The sequence below is a fragment of the Aquarana catesbeiana genome, linkage group LG02, assembly GCF_042186555.1.
Source record: "Aquarana catesbeiana isolate 2022-GZ linkage group LG02, ASM4218655v1, whole genome shotgun sequence".
Taxonomy (NCBI): Eukaryota; Metazoa; Chordata; class Amphibia; order Anura; family Ranidae; genus Aquarana; species Aquarana catesbeiana.
The window spans coordinates 595,402,319-595,416,467 of NC_133325.1; the positions used below are offsets into that span (position 1 = coordinate 595,402,319).

A 14,149-nucleotide genomic window follows, 5' to 3' on the forward strand; every position below is an offset into this window, starting at 1 on the left:
CCTGTCACCATGCCGTTTTGAATGCTATACAGCTCCTCCATGATACACCGCCTATAGCTATGTGGTGTGTCAGATATTGCTAGAGACCTGTGACCCCCCCCGAGGTCGCTTACATTTCTTTTGGTTATGAGATTCAGGCACACAACAGGTTGGGGTTGTGTGCAGGGTGGGACGGGAGGGGTTAATGTTATGTGCTGGTTTGTGCTGTGTGCTGCTGGTGTGCTTTGCTCTGTTCCCTACAGGTTGTATAATCAGTCAGGACCTTGCTCACAGGAGGTTCCCCCAGACATACTACATCCATCTCCTCTACACATTAATGGAGAGTAAGATAAAATTAATATCATGGAATGTACGTGGTATGAATTCAAAGTTTAAGAGATCTCTCATATTTGATTTTATAAAGAGGTATAAACCACATATTATACTATTGCAAGAAACGCATCTGCATGGGTCTAAAGTTATGGCATTGAAAAAAGCTAATGTCATGAGAGTACTCCATGCTGAATACTCCACATACTCTAGAGTAGTTCCTATTCCGGTCACCAAAAAGGCTGCAGCGCACATTATGCAAGTCAAACTGGACCCAAATGGCAGATATGCTATAATGGTGTGCCAAGTGTTCAATGTATGCCTAACGTTCGTATGTTTTTATGTTCCACCCCCCTTCTCCTTCCAAATACTAGATAATATTCTGAAGGAAGCTGTATTAATTGCACAGGGCCCAATACTACTCCTGGGAGATTTCAATGCAGTGTCAGATGGTGCTCTAGACAGACATGGTAATGTGTCTGACTCTCGTCATATCCTATCCTCCTGGCTGGAGAGTTATGCTCTCACAGACATATGGAGACAGAGAAACCCTGGAGTCAGAGAATACTCATGTCACTCTGAGTTCCACAAGACACTCTCTAGAATAGACTCAGCAATATCATCAGTAGATGGGCTTCCGTATATATCTGGTGTCAGATATCTCCCTAGAGATATATCAGATCATTCTCCTCAGGAGGTTACACTAGACCTGAACGCTCCACGGGGAAGGAGACAATGGCAGATGAACTCAAACTGGCTCCAAGCGGAATTCATTACTATTAAATGCAAAACGAGCATTGACCAATATTGGAAGGAGAAAGGGACGGAAATACCGGTGGCCAGTCAATGGAATACCTTTAAGGCAACTATGAGAGGGGTGTTTGCCACAGAGACGAGGAATTTTTCTAAAGCCCTCAACTCTGATATGAAAGACGCAGAGGTCAAGGACACTGACGCTGAAATAGAGTATATACATGACCCATCCCCTGGTAAATACCAATATTGGCAAGACCAAACACTACAATACAAACTACTTCTAACTGAATATACTGTAAAAAGACAGCTACGCCAGACCAGATCTTTCTTTGAGTTTGGGGACAAGAGTGGCCGCCTCCTTTCCTTCCTAGTGAGGCACTTAATGCTCTGATCTCGGTAATGCAACTCAGAAAACCGCCTGGAGAGGTGGTAACGGAATCTCAGGAGATTCTAAACACCTTTCTGAACTTTTATGAAACCCTTTACCAGACACAGACTTAACATACTAATCAGGAATTAGAACTCTATATAGAGAACTTAACCCTTCCTTCGCTAGAACGGGAAGATAGAGATGTTTTGGAGCAACCAATAACACTGGAGGAGATAAGTGGCGCAATCTCATCCTTCAAACCTGGTAAATCACTTGGCCTAGATGGGTTCCCGGCTGATTGGTACCAGCCACATAAAGAGAGACTAGCACCATCTCTCCAAAAAGTTTTCATAGCAGCAGAAAAGGAAGGCACAGTACCAGACTCTATGCGGGAGGCTTTAAATGTGGTGATCCCCAAACCTGGGAAAGACCCACAAGAATGTGAGTCATACAGGCCAATCTCTCTGATCAACTCTAATGTCAAGATACTGGCCAAAATCTTGGCTAATAGGCTGATGTCGGTGATCCTTAAATTAATAAATTCTGATCAGACAGGATTCATACCCGGCCACTCTACCCAAATGAACTTACATAGATTGTATGTCAATCTACAGATTCAACATATGAATAAGGGCAAATGAGTAATAGCGTCTTTAGACACCAAAAAGGCGTTTGATTCAGTAGAATGGAACTATCTATTCTCCCTTCTAGGCAAATTGGGCTTTGGACCAAAATTTATATCTTGGGTTAAACTTTTATACAAGGAACCCCAAGCGAGCATTATGCCCCGTACACACGGTCGGATTTTCTGATGGAAAATGTCCGATCGGAGCGTGTTGTCGGAAATTCCGACCGTGTGTGGGCTCCATCGGACATTTTCCATCGGATTTTCCGACACACAAAGTTGGAGAGCAGGAGATAAAATTTTCCGACAACAAAATCCATTGTCGGAAATTCCGATCGTGTGTACACAAATCCGACGGACAAAGTGCCACGCATGCTCAGAATAAATAAAGAGATGAACGCTATTGGCCACTGCCCCGTTTATAGTCCCGACGTACGTGTTTTACGTCACCGTGTTTAGAACGATCGGATTTTCCGACAACTTTGTGTGACCGTGTGTATGCAAGACAAGTTTGAGCCAACATCTGTCGGAAAAAATCCTAGGATTTTGTTGTCAGAATGTCCGAACAAAGTCCGACCGTGTGTACGGGGCAATAGAGTAAATGGGCTCTTATCTGACTCCTTCCAGATCCATAGGGGAACGAGACAGGGGTGCCCCCTGTCTCCTCTCCTATTTGCTCTGGCCATTGAGCTACTAGCGGCTAAACTCAGGACCCATGACACTGTACAGGAATTTCTGGTTGGGGACCTAGAGGAACACGTATCATTATATGTGGATGACATGCTCCTTTACTTGGGGGACTCTGACGCGTCTTTAAATGGCGCAGTCTCCCTGATTCGGGAGTTTGGAGATTTTTCAGGTTTCCGAATCAATTGGACCAAGTCGGTCCTTTTTCCGCTGGATCCGCAACCAGACTTAGTCCTCCCTGCCCGGTGTCCTCTGACCATTGTAGAAAAATTTAAATACTTGTGGATAATGATCCAATCACCGGTAGATTCATTCATTGAGGCCAATTTATGGCGAAATAGCAAAAAAGAATTTGAAAAAAGGAAAACCTGTGGTCAGACTTTAAAGGCACAACAAACAGTAGAGATATACAAAAATATTAGCATTTATTGAAATATATATATAATACAAACAACAGGAACATGAAAGAAGCATCGATAAAAATCATATATACAAAAAAGATCTATATATATGATATGAGCCCTAATGCTTCTACGCGTTTCGTTGTACACTTCTTCAGGACTGTTTTAGGGTTCAGTAGTTGCAAAGAAGAGAAAGGGGTCTCACTATCTTGCAAAGGGAATCACATATTAATCAATCAGTGATCGACAAAGTAATTTCCAACAAAGGGAAAAAGCAAGGTGGCGCAATGAGGTCAGAGCAAATCACCAGGCAAGCAACACCCAGGAACCACCTGTGAATCAATGATCACGAGCGTCTAGGTATGATACTTTCAAACAGGGTATGCCGTATCAAAATACATATTCATAGAAGACCGGATATAATCGTAGATTGTTCATATCAGAAAATATAGGAATCCCTCAGTCCAATTTATGGCCTATAATTAGAGCATTTAGTGACAGGATACAGAAGTGGAAAGACCTCCCACTTACACTCTATGGTAGAGCTAATTTATTTAAAATGATCTTCCTCCCGAAATTTTTACATGTGCTCTCCATTAACTCCTTATTGACATTGTTTCTGTGGGGCAATAAGATGGCTACAGTCTCCTGGAGATTTTACAACTACCAGTTCAGAGAGGGGGATTGGCGATACCTGACCTACGCCTATATTACCTAGCATCCCAATTAGTACTTATCCACTGGCGAATGTTTCCACAGCTGAACAATGCTGCAATTGCAATTGAAGCAGCAGCAGTAACTTCTTATGAAACCTTACTAAATTTCTTTTTTAGAGGAGAGGTGCCCACTGAGGGGGGTAAAGAGATACTCAAATCCGCTAAATGAATATTGGGGATCTGTATACAACATATAATAGACAATCCTTGTCACCTATCCTCTAACGCCCCACTATGGTTTAACCCATGCTTGAAGGAATTTTTTCGTTTAGAGGATGGATTTAGATGGGCCAAATTTGGTCTCACATACCTACATCGGTTATATGATAATGGTGAACTAAAATCCTTTGCACAGCTGAAAAGAGAACTAAATGTTCCAGAGGCATGGGAATATCCGTTCACTAGACCAGGGCCGATCCTAGGGTCACAGACGCCTGGGTGCAGAAATATTTTGGGCGCCCCCACGGGGGCGTGGTCATCTTACTAACTCCTCCCCTTTGCAAATGTTTCTATGGCAACGACTCAAACACAGATATGCTCCCCTAAGGAGTCTTTGTTATCCTGGGATCCTCCCATGATCTCTTAACAATAAAGAGAACAAGATAGTCAGAGACTGCAAACATACTACAGGGGATGGTCAGAGACTGCAGATACGATACAAGAAATGGTCAGAGACTGCAGTTATGATACAAGAGATGGTCAGAGACTGCAGACATGATACATAAGATGGTCAGAGACTGCAGACATAATACAAGAGATGGTCAGAGACTGCAGACATAATACAAAAGATGGTCAGAGACTGCAGACATAATACAAAAGATGGTCAGAGACTGCAGACATAATGCAAGAGATGGTCAGAGACTGCAGACATGATACAAGAGATGGTCAGAGACTGCAGACATAGTACAAGAGATGGTCAGAGACTGCAAACATAGTACAGGAGATGGTCAGAGACTGCAGACATACTACAGAAGATGGTCAAAGACTGCAGACATGATACAAGAGATGGTCAAAGACTGCAGACATGATACAAGAGATGGTCAGAGACTGCAGACATGATAAAAGAGATGGTCGGAGACTGCAGACATGATACAAGAGCTGGTCAGAGACTGCAGACATACTACAGAAGATGGTCATAGACTGCAGACATGATACAAGAGATGGTCAGAGGCTGCAGATATGATACAAGAAATGGTCAGAGACTGCAGGCATAGTACAAAAGATGGTGAGAGACTGCAGACATAGTACAAGAGATGGTCAGAGACTGCAGACATAGTACAAGAGATGGTCAGAGACTGCAGACATGATACAAGAGATGGTCAGAGACTGCAGACATCATACATAAGATGGTCAGAAACTGCAGACATGATACAAGAAATTGTCAGAGACTGCAAACATGATACAAGAAATAGTCAGGTACTGCAAACATGCTACTGAAGATGGTCAGAGGCTGCAGTTATGATACAAGAGATGGTCAGAGACTGTAAACATAGTACAAGAGATGGTCAGAGACTGCAGACATAGTACAAGAGATGGTCAGAGACTGCAGACATAATACAAGAGATGGTCAGAGACTGCAGACATAATGCAAAAGATGGTCAGAGACTGCAGACATAATACAAAAGATGGTCAGAGACTGCAGACATAATACAAAAGATGGTCAGAGACTGCAGACATAGTACAATAGATAGTCAGAGACTGCAAACATAGTACAAGAGATGGTCAGAGACTGCAGACATAATACAGGAGATGATCAGAGACTGCAGACATACTACAGAAGATGGTCATAGACTGCAGACATGATACAAGAGATGGTCAGAGGCTGCAGATATGATACAAGAAATGGTCAGAGACTGCAGACATAGTACAAGAGATGGTCAGAGACTGCAGACATAGTACAAGAGATGGTCAGAGACTGCAGACATGATACAAGAGATCGTCAGAGACTGCAGACATGATACATAAGATGGTCAGAAACTGCAGACATGATACAAGAAATGGTCAGAGACTGCAAACATGACACAAAAAATAGTCAGGGACTGCAAACATGCTACAGAAGATGGTCAGAGGCTGCAGTTATGATACAAGAGATAGTCAGAGACTGCAAACATAGTACAAGAGATGGTCAGAGACTGCAGACATAGTACAAGAGATGGTCAGAGACTGCATGAATAGTACAAGAGATGGTCAGAGACTGCAGACATACTACAGAAGATGGTCAAAGACTGCAGACATGATACAAGAGATGGTCAGAGACTGCAGACATGATACAAGAGATGGTCAGAGACTGCAGACATACTACAGAAGATGGTCATAGACTGCAGACATGATACAAGAGATAGTCAGAGACTGCAGACATACTACAGAAGATGGTCAGAGACTGCAGACATGATACAAGAAATGGTCAGGGACTGCAAACATGCTACAGAAGATGGTTAGGGACTGCAGTTATGATACAAGAGATGGTCAGAGACTTCATACATAGTACAAGAGATGGTCAAAGACTCCATACATAGTACAAAAGATTCAAAACCAAAAAGGTATATACTGCGCTATCCTATAAAGTATTCAATAAGCAAAAAAAAATGGGAGGAAGTAGAGAGAAGACATTACTGGAAGTGGCAGTAGAGGAGGATTACGCTATGGAGCTCTTTCTTTTATATCTATCCTTGGGATCTGAGTGCCAGTATGTCATCTAGTGGACCCCTTGAAAGGTGACCCTTGGAGCCATACTTCTGACAGAGACCCAGTGGCTGGGGGATATAGCCACCTGCACTTACGATCTCCTTAACAAGAGATCAAAAAATCTGGTAAGGGACAGATCGTTTTTTTGGTGGAGGAATTTCCCTATCATCACAATCTGCAGGGTGACAACATTGCATGCTTCACATCATCAGAAGAGTGGTGTTTCATTTTATAATCTTTCTTTTTTCTGGTGAAAGACATTTACAGCAAAGGAACATTTATGTATGGACGTTGCATAACATACTGCATATCTGACTGTTCATTGATATAGATTAATCATATTTGTTCCAAATTGGTGGTAATTAAGTTTAATGTTTGTCCCAGCAATTATTATTCCCTTTTTAATATCCTGAATTGTTTTTTATCACACATGGGTGCACATGTTATGGTCATATAAATGGTCCATGATCACACTCACTTAATCAACAGCAGCGCAGCCTTTCTTTGTATAGTACAAAAGATGGTCAGAGCCTGCATACATTGTACAAGAGATGGTCAGAGCCTGAATACATTGTACAAGAGATGGTTAGAGCCTGAATACATTGTACAAGAAATGGTTAGAGCCTGAATACATTGTACAAGAGATGGTCAGAGACTGCATACATAGTACAAGAGATGATCAGAGACTGCAAACATACTACAGGAGATGGTCAAAGACTGCAGATATGATACAAGAGATGGTCAGAGACTGGCTGCGTTTGATGGGTACAGTGGCTGCGTTTGATGGGCACAGTGGCTGCGTTTGATGGGCACAGTGGCTGCGTTTGATGGGCAAGAGATGGTCAGAGACTGCAAACATAGTACAAGAGATGGTCAGAGACTGCAGACATAATACAGAAGATGGTCAAAGACTGCAGACATGATACAAGAGATGGTCAGAGACTGCAGACATGATACAAGAGCTGGTCAGAGACTGCAGACATACTACAGAAGATGGTCATAGACTGCAGACATGATACAAGAGATGGTCAGAGGCTGCAGATATGATACAAGAAATGGTCAGAGACTGCAGACATAGTACAAGAGATGGTCAGAGACTGCAGACATAGTACAAGAGATGGTCAGAGACTGCAGACATAGTACAAGAGATGGTCAGAGACTGCAGACATAGTACAAGAGATGGTCAGAGACTGCAGACATGGTACAAGAGATCGTCAGAGACTGCAGACATGATACAGAAGATCTGGAACACAGACATCCCACCAGGTCATCCGGGTTTTTCGTGTTGAATGGCGACATGAGGATAACCTAAGGGAGCCTGGAGATTTACCCCCCATAGGAACACCGGGAGCATCAGCAAGCTAAAAGGCCTTGGCTAGGCTAAAGCCACTTGCCCTTTTATGCTTGCCATCTGGTAAGCAGGCTCTACTACTAGGGTGGATTGTCACTACTGCTTAGAAGTGCACGGTGGTGGTGTTTTCACTTTGAAATAAGGACTTGGAGAAATCCCCTTGATGTCATTTATATGAACTTTTTTATAATTTTAGCGCAGCTTTTTACAGGACTCATGATACATAAGATGGTCAGAAACTGCAGACATGATACAAGAAATGGTCAGAGACTGCAAACATGATACAAGAAATAGTCAGGGACTGCAAACAATACAAGACTCTCAGCACTCAAACAACCACTCTGAATGAGTTCCCTCCTGCCATCTTCCCATCTAGAAAGATGACCATGTCATCAAATGGTAGCAGCACCTGCATAAAGCAGCACTGCCAACAAGAATCCTTTTGAGACAAAAACCCTAAAATTCATCATCGTGGAAGGTGAGTTTAGACACTTTTGAGCACATTTTTCCCATTGAATCCTACAGAAATGATCCCTGAAAGTATAGTCCTACCTTGCCACGCCAAAGATTTCAGCAACATCTTAACCACTATTCCTTCAACAACTGGTGAACATGTTTGTTAACCTCCAATGTAAACTACTTGTAGAAATCAAGTAGTAATAATTAAGATGCCTGTTTGCCAACATCCTATTCTAAAGAAAAATCATTTTGCAATTCTTTTCTCTCAAATCGTAATATTTTTTGATGCCTTATATTGGCTATCTTGATTCTTTTGGATGTCCTTTTGGTAACCCGAGCAAAGTTTTAAAAGCAACTCACAGTCTTGTTCAGCGCAGTAACAGGCGAGACTACAACGGAGATGGAGCATTTTTGTTTTCACCTCTTTAAAAACAGAATGGCCTAGCATATTTCCTTTGCTTTCGAAAGAATGATTAGTCAGTGAGGACAGTCTTTTCTTTGTCTTTCTAACATATAAAGCCCCAGAATCTTTCCTTGGGTTCCATGAGTATTGTTTCCATTTCCTCCAAGTGCACAAGCCAAAGGAAAAACATGAGCAGCGACTGCCTGTCGCACTGCTAACAACCTTCCCACATAGAAATATCATGTCATTTTTGTTTCCATCTTGCAATTAGTAAATAAAAGACATGGTTTATAAATTAGACCAAAACATAAAATTGGAAACTCAGCTGTTTTTGAAACAATACAAGACTCTCAGCACTCAAACAACCACTCTGAATGAGTTCCCTCCTGCCATCTTCCCATCTAGAAAGATGACAATGTCATCAAATGGTGGCAGCACCTGCATAGAACAGCACTGCCAACAAGAATCCTTCTGAGACAAGAACCCTAAAATTCATCATCGTGGAAGGTGAGTTTGGACACTTTCGAGCACATTTCTCTCTTTGAAACCTACAGAAATGATACCTGAAAGTATAATCCTACTTAGCCAAAGCAAAGATTTCAGCAACATCTTAACCACTATTCCTTCAACAAATGGTGAACATGTTTGTTAACCTCCAATGTAAACTACTTGTAGAAATCAAGTAGTAATAATTAAGATGCCTGTTTGCCAACGTCCTATTCTAAAGAAAAATCATTTTGCAATTCTTTTCTCACAAATCGTAACATTTCTTGATGCCTTATATTGGCTATCTTGATTCTTTTGGATGTCCTTTTGGTAACCCGAGCAAAGTTTTAAAAGCACCTCACAGTCTTGTTCAGCGCAGAAACAGGAGAGACTACAACGCAGATGGAGCATTTTTGTTTTCACCTCTTTAAAAACAGAATGGCCTGGCATGTTTCCTTTGCTTCCGAAAGAATGGTTTGTCAGTGAGGACAGTCTTTTCTTTGTCTTTCTAACATATAAAGCCCCAGAATCTTTCCTTGGGTTCCATGAGCGCTGTTTCCATTTCCTCCAAGCGCCCAAGCCAAAGGAAAAACAAGAGCAGCGACTGCCTGTCGTACTGCTAACAACCTTCCCACATAGAAATATCGTGTCATGTTTGTTTCCATCTGGCAATTAATAAATAAAAGACATGGTTTACAAATTAGACCAAAACACAGAATTGGAAACTCAGCTGTTTTTGAAACAATACAAGACTCTCAGCACTCAAACAACCACTCTGAATGAGTTCCCTCCTGCCATCTTCCCATCTAGAAAGATAACAATGTCATCAAATGGTGGCAGCACCTGCATAGAGCAGCGCTGCCAACAAGAATCCTTCTGAGACAAGAACTCTAAAATTCATCATCGTGGAAGTTGAGTTTGGACGCTTTCGAGCACATTTCTCCCTTTGAATCCTACAGAAATGATCCCTGAAAGTATGGTCCTACCTTGCCACGGCAAAGATTTCAGCAACATCTTAATCACTATTCCTTCAACAATTGGTGAACATGTTTGTTAACCTCCAATGTAAACTACTTGTAAAAATCAATTAGTATTAATTAAGATGCCTGTTTGCCAACGTCCTATTCTAAAGAAAAATCATTTTGCAATTCTTTTCTCTCAATTCGTAACATTTCTTGATGCCTTATATTGGCTATCTTGATTCTTTTGGATGTCCTTTTGGTAACCCGAGCAAAGTTTTAAAAGCACCTCACAGTCTTGTTCAGCGCAGAAACAGGAGAGACTACAACGCAGATGGAGCATTTTTGTTTTCACCTCTTTAAAAACAGAATGGCCTGGCATGTTTCCTTTGCTTCCGAAAGAATGGTTTGTCAGTGAGGACAGTCTTTTCTTTGTCTTTCTAACATATAAAGCCCCAGAATCTTTCCTTGGGTTCCATGAGCGCTGTTTCCATTTCCTCCAAGCGCCCAAGCCAAAGGAAAAACATGAGCAGCGACTGCCTGTCGTACTGCTAACAACCTTCCCACATAGAAATATCATGTCATTTTTGTTTCCATCTGGCAATTAGTAAATAAAAGACATGGTTTACAAATTAGACCAAAACACAAAACTGGAAACTCAGCTGTTTTTGAAACAATACAAGACTCTCAGCACTCAAACAACCACTCTGAATGAGTTCCCTCCTGCCATCTTCCCATCTAGAAAGATGACCATGTCATCAAATGGTGGCAGCACCTGCATAGAGCAGCACTGCCAACAAAAATCCTTTTGAGACAAAAACCCTAAAATTCATCATCGTGGAAGGTGAGTTTAGACACTTTTGAGCACATTTTTCCCATTGAATCCTACAGAAATGATCCCTGAAAGTATAGTCCTACCTTGCCACGCCAAAGATTTCAGCAACATCTTAACCACTATTCCTTCAACAAATGGTGAACATGTTTGTTAACCTCCAATGTAAACTACTTGTAGAAATCAAGTAGTAATAATTAAGATGCCTGTTTGCCAACATCCTATTCTAAAGAAAAATCATTTTGCAATTCTTTTCTCTCAAATCGTAATATTTTTTGATGCCTTATATTGGCTATCTTGATTCTTTTGGATGTCCTTTTGGTAACCCGAGCAAAGTTTTAAAAGCAACTCACAGTCTTGTTCAGCGCAGTAACAGGCGAGACTACAACGGAGATGGAGCATTTTTGTTTTCACCTCTTTAAAAACAGAATGGCCTAGCATATTTCCTTTGCTTTCGAAAGAATGATTAGTCAGTGAGGACAGTCTTTTCTTTGTCTTTCTAACATATAAAGCCCCAGAATCTTTCCTTGGGTTCCATGAGTATTGTTTCCATTTCCTCCAAGTGCACAAGCCAAAGGAAAAACATGAGCAGCGACTGCCTGTCGCACTGCTAACAACCTTCCCACATAGAAATATCATGTCATTTTTGTTTCCATCTTGCAATTAGTAAATAAAAGACATGGTTTATAAATTAGACCAAAACATAAAATTGGAAACTCAGCTGTTTTTGAAACAATACAAGACTCTCAGCACTCAAACAACCACTCTGAATGAGTTCCCTCATGCCATCTTCCCATCTAGAAAGATGACAATGTCATTAAATAGTGGCAGCACCTGCATAGAGCAGCACTTCCAACAAGAATCTTTCTGAGACAAGAACCCTAAAATTCATCATCGTGGAAGATGAGTTTGGACGCTTTCGAGCACATTTCTCTCTTTGAAACCTACAGAAATGATACCTGAAAGTATAATCCTACTTAGCCAAAGCAAAGATTTCAGCAACATCTTAACCACTATTCCTTCAACAAATGGTGAACATGTTTGTTAACCTCCAATGTAAACTACTTGTAGAAATCAAGTAGTAATAATTAAGATGCCTGTTTGCCAACGTCCTATTCTAAAGAAAAATCATTTTGCAATTCTTTTCTCACAAATCGTAACATTTCTTGATGCCTTATATTGGCTATCTTGATTCTTTTGGATGTCCTTTTGGTAACCCGAGCAAAGTTTTAAAAGCACCTCACAGTCTTGTTCAGCGCAGAAACAGGAGAGACTACAACGCAGATGGAGCATTTTTGTTTTCACCTCTTTAAAAACAGAATGGCCTGGCATGTTTCCTTTGCTTCCGAAAGAATGGTTTGTCAGTGAGGACAGTCTTTTCTTTGTCTTTCTAACATATAAAGCCCCAGAATCTTTCCTTGGGTTCCATGAGCGCTGTTTCCATTTCCTCCAAGCGCCCAAGCCAAAGGAAAAACAAGAGCAGCGACTGCCTGTCGTACTGCTAACAACCTTCCCACATAGAAATATCGTGTCATGTTTGTTTCCATCTGGCAATTAATAAATAAAAGACATGGTTTACAAATTAGACCAAAACACAGAATTGGAAACTCAGCTGTTTTTGAAACAATACAAGACTCTCAGCACTCAAACAACCACTCTGAATGAGTTCCCTCCTGCCATCTTCCCATCTAGAAAGATGACAATGTCATCAAATGGTGGCAGCACCTGCATAGAACAGCACTGCCAACAAGAATCCTTCTGGGACAAGAACCCTAAAATTCATCATCGTGGAAGGTGAGTTTGGACCCTTTCGAGCACATTTCTCCCTTTGAATCCTACAGAAATGATCCCTGAAAGTATAGTCCTACCTTGCCATGGCAAAGATTTCAGCAACATCTTAACCACTATTCCTTCAACAAATGGTGAACATGTTTGTTAACCTCCAATGTAAACTACTTGTAGAAATCAAGTAGTAATAATTAAGATGCCTGTTTGCCAATGTCCTATTCTAAGGAAAAATCATTTTGCAATTCTTTTCTCTCAAATCGTAACATTTCTTGATGCCTTATATTGTCTATCTTGATTCTTTTGGATGTCCTTTTGGTAACCCGAGCAAAGTTTTAAAAGCACCTCACAGTCTTGTTCAGCGCAGAAACAGGAGAGACTACAAGGCAGATGGAGCATTTTTGTTTTCACCTCTTTAAAAACAGAATGGCCTGGCATGTTTCCTTTGCTTCCGAAAGAATGGTTTGTCAGTGAGGACAGTCTTTTCTTTGTCTTTCTAACATATAAAGCCCCAGAATCTTTCCTTGGGTTCCATGAGCGTTGTTTCCATTTCCTCCAAGCGCCCAAGCCAAAGGAAAAACATGAGCAGCGACTGCCTGTCGCACTGCTAACAACCTTCCCACATAGAAATATCATGTCATTTTTGTTTCCATCTGGCAATTAGTAAATAAAAGACATGGTTTACAAATTAGACCAAAACACAAAATTGGAAACTCAGCTGTTTTTGAAACAATACAAGACTCTCAGCACTCAAACAACCACTCTGAATGAGTTCCCTCCTGCCATCTTCCCATCTAGAAAGATAACAATGTCATCAAATGGTGGCAGCACCTGCATAGAGCAGCGCTGCCAACAAGAATCCTTCTGAGACAAGAACTCTAAAATTCATCATCGTGGAAGTTGAGTTTGGACGCTTTCGAGCACATTTCTCCCTTTGAATCCTACAGAAATGATCCCTGAAAGTATGGTCCTACCTTGCCACGGCAAAGATTTCAGCAACATCTTAATCACTATTCCTTCAACAATTGGTGAACATGTTTGTTAACCTCCAATGTAAACTACTTGTAAAAATCAATTAGTATTAATTAAGATGCCTGTTTGCCAACGTCCTATTCTAAAGAAAAATCATTTTGCAATTCTTTTCTCTCAATTCGTAACATTTCTTGATGCCTTATATTGGCTATCTTGATTCTTTTGGATGTCCTTTTGGTAACCCGAGCAAAGTTTTAAAAGCACCTCACAGTCTTGTTCAGCGCAGAAACAGGAGAGACTACAACGCAGATGGAGCATTTTTGTTTTCACCTCTTTAAAAACAGAATGGCCTG

General features: G+C 41.1%; 7 non-coding genes across 7 annotated transcripts; all 7 read right to left on the bottom strand.

Annotated features, from left to right (window-relative positions):
• Positions 1-8,235: 8,235 nt before the first annotated feature.
• LOC141130956 (small nucleolar RNA U3) lies at positions 8,236-8,450 on the bottom strand. Its single transcript, XR_012242590.1, has one exon. It is a non-coding gene; the product is annotated as a small nucleolar RNA U3 (small nucleolar RNA).
• A 676-nt stretch (positions 8,451-9,126) lies between these two features.
• LOC141131000 (small nucleolar RNA U3) lies at positions 9,127-9,341 on the bottom strand. The gene has a single exon (XR_012242629.1). It is a non-coding gene; the product is annotated as a small nucleolar RNA U3 (small nucleolar RNA).
• Positions 9,342-10,017: 676 nt separating this feature from the next.
• LOC141130911 (small nucleolar RNA U3) lies at positions 10,018-10,232 on the bottom strand. Its single transcript, XR_012242551.1, has one exon. It is a non-coding gene; the product is annotated as a small nucleolar RNA U3 (small nucleolar RNA).
• Positions 10,233-10,908: 676 nt separating this feature from the next.
• Positions 10,909-11,123, bottom strand: LOC141130982 (small nucleolar RNA U3). The gene has a single exon (XR_012242614.1). It is a non-coding gene; the product is annotated as a small nucleolar RNA U3 (small nucleolar RNA).
• Positions 11,124-11,799: 676 nt separating this feature from the next.
• Positions 11,800-12,014, bottom strand: LOC141131092 (small nucleolar RNA U3). Its single transcript, XR_012242709.1, has one exon. It is a non-coding gene; the product is annotated as a small nucleolar RNA U3 (small nucleolar RNA).
• Positions 12,015-12,690: 676 nt separating this feature from the next.
• LOC141130992 (small nucleolar RNA U3) lies at positions 12,691-12,905 on the bottom strand. Its single transcript, XR_012242623.1, has one exon. It is a non-coding gene; the product is annotated as a small nucleolar RNA U3 (small nucleolar RNA).
• Positions 12,906-13,581: 676 nt separating this feature from the next.
• Positions 13,582-13,796, bottom strand: LOC141130912 (small nucleolar RNA U3). The gene has a single exon (XR_012242552.1). It is a non-coding gene; the product is annotated as a small nucleolar RNA U3 (small nucleolar RNA).
• Positions 13,797-14,149: the final 353 nt, after the last annotated feature.